The sequence below is a fragment of the Symphalangus syndactylus genome, chromosome 3 (assembly GCF_028878055.3).
Source record: "Symphalangus syndactylus isolate Jambi chromosome 3, NHGRI_mSymSyn1-v2.1_pri, whole genome shotgun sequence".
NCBI classification, from domain to species: domain Eukaryota; kingdom Metazoa; phylum Chordata; class Mammalia; order Primates; family Hylobatidae; genus Symphalangus; species Symphalangus syndactylus.
In genome coordinates, this window is record NC_072425.2 from 62,211,943 (window position 1) to 62,214,697 (window position 2,755).

General features: G+C 44.9%; 1 pseudogene; it reads right to left on the reverse strand.

The window, feature by feature from the left end:
- Positions 1-694: 694 nt before the first annotated feature.
- Positions 695-1,590, reverse strand: LOC129478509 (small ribosomal subunit protein uS5-like; annotated as a pseudogene).
- Between the last annotated feature and the right edge of the window lie 1,165 nt (positions 1,591-2,755).

Here is a 2,755-nt window from a genome sequence, read left to right on the forward strand (position 1 = left end):
AGTTTGACATGGTTCTCATGCAGCATATTTCATGACAACAGCAAATCTGTATGTAGTGTCCATCTGGTTGCCCTTGGTGGCTAGAATTTGGAGAATACCTGGAGGCATCTACAGCCATGCGGAAGTGAATCTGAAGAGACTTGTGAGGTTGATAGGCTCCGTTCTTGTAGTTACACATCAGGAGGCTTTAGGAATTGAAAATCAGTTTGGGGGCAGTCCTAGGCCTGCTTCTGTGACTTTTAGATTGTAAAACTGAGGTTCACAGAAAATGAGTGGTCTTATCTATGGTAACACAGTATTAACAACAGGCTGGAATCAGGTTTCCAGCTTTGAAACTTGAGCTTCACTCGCAGACTTTGTGGCTTTTCCTTTGCAGTTTGAAATAAAATTTAAGCCTTTAAAAGAAAAAAACTGCCCAAGTAGCTACTGTGTGTGTTCCCACTCCCCTTACTTTCCTCAAAACCAAGAAACAATCACTATTAGGATTATCAACAGCTGAGGCCCATACTTTTAGGATACTAAATTATACATACAGTTGGTAGTAATTGTGATCAACAAGAACAAAAATAATTCCTTTCAAAGAAAACAAATAAATTATACCATCAGGTGAGTTGATTTGTTTATAAGTGATGAAACCATATGCAATATGTTTTGTTAATTTCTTTTTCTTTTATTTCTTTTTAACCAGCTTAATTCACTTCATTTTTCTTTTATAAAAACCCTGTGTTGTAGCCACAGCTGGAGCCTGGATCTTCTGCACCGAGACTCTGGTGTGGGTCTTGATAAGGTGGTCAGTGAATTCCTGATAGGGAGACTTGGTGAATACAGTCTCCTTCCAGAGGTCGGGCGTTAGGTAGCTGTAGGTCTTAGAGATGGTATCAAAGGTGGCCTTGGCAAAGTTGCCCAGGGCGGAGGTGCAGCCCCTGGCTGAGGGGTAGCAGTCATCGATACCAGCCATCAGCAGCAGCTTCTTGGGCACGGGGGCCAAGACGATGCCAGTGCCCCTGGGCACACCAGCACAGAGCCACAGTGGCCTGTCACCTTGCAAGGGACAGCATGGGGCTTGCCGATCTTATTCCTCCAGTAGCCTCTGCGCACAGGAACAATGGAGAGCTTGGTTAGGTTGATGGCCCAGTGGATGGCAGGGGCCACCACCTTGGAGCACTTAACACCCAGACCAACGTGGCCATCGTAGTCCCCGATGGCAACAAACGCCTTGAACCTGGTGTGCTGGCCTGGGCAGATCTGCTTCTGCACCGGCATAATCTTCAAAACCTCATCCTTGAGAGAGGCCCCCAGGAAAACGTCAATGATCTCAGACTCCTTGATGGGCAGGGAGAAGAGACAAATCTCCTCCAGGGACTTGATCTTCATGTCCCAGTGAACAGGCGGCCCAGCTTGGTGATGGGCATCCACTCCTTGTCTCAGCCTTGCCTCCGCGAGCTCTGTGGCCCCGGCCCCAGCCCTGACCACGGCCACAACCCTGGCCCCGGATGCCACAAAGCATCTGCGGAAGCCACCGCGGTTCCCCATCCTAGTGCCCCCGGGGCACCTGCCCCGCCCACCCGCTGCACCTGCATCATCTGCCATTTTCTGTTTCTCAGAGAAAAAGCATTAATTTCTTTCTTATTTGCACTCTCTGTTTTTCCAAAACAATTTAAAATAAACTACTGTGTATTATTTTTATAAGAACAAGTTTTTTAAAAACTGGGGGTTGGTTGGTTGGTTTTTTCTGTTTTCCTTGAGAAGTGTGGAATAAAAGGCTCCAGTTCTTTTAGGCTGACCTATGACCCATTTTCACCCCATTCAATAGCTGACTAATACAGCCTTCTCAGCATGTCCTTAAACACACAGGACTTAGTTGGCCATTAATTGACAATTTTTAGACACATTAATCTCCAAACATTAATGTAACTGAGATCATAAAAATGTCTGTTACCAATAGATGCAAGGTATAGTAGAAAGATCATGAATATAGAATTAGAAGGCCGAAAGCCTTCACTTAATAATAAGTAATTGTAGCTATCATTTTTAAGAATATACTCCAGAGGTGATACTGTGCAAAGCACTTTTTTTTTTTTTTTTTTTTGAGACAGGGTCTCACTCTGTGATCCAGGCTGGAGTGCAGTGGCACAAGCATAGCTTACTTCAGCCTCGAACACCTCAGCATCCTGAGTAGCTGGCACTAGAGGCATGTACCACCATGCCTTGCTAATTTTATTGTTTTATGGATGGTGGGGGGGGCTCACTCTGTTGCCCAGGCTGGCCTTGAACTCCTGGCCTCAAGCAATCTTCCCAGCTTGGCCTCCCAAAGCACTGGGACTACAGGCATGAGCCACCACTCACAGCCAGCATTTTTCATGTATTATATAAAAACATATGTTTGCCCTCCCATTCACATTATATTTACACATTCCTTTGAGTATTATTATCTCCTTTGTACAAAGGCAAAAACAGAGATTAAGCAATGCCCAAGATCACAAAAAGAATAAATGGCAGTTGATTCAAACCCAGGTGATTTCAACTCCTAAGCCTATACTACCGGGCTATGACTGCCTTGGATGATTCTGTATGGTGTGGATAAGCACATTTTGTGTCTCTACAGATATTTCCTCACCTGTAAACTCTGGACAATAACAGTTCCCATCTCAGGGAATTCTCGAGATGATCATATATGCAGAAGTGCTTTTTTTTTTTTTTTTTTTTGAGACGGAGTCTGGCTCTGTAGCCCAGGCTGGAGTGCAGTGGCGCAATC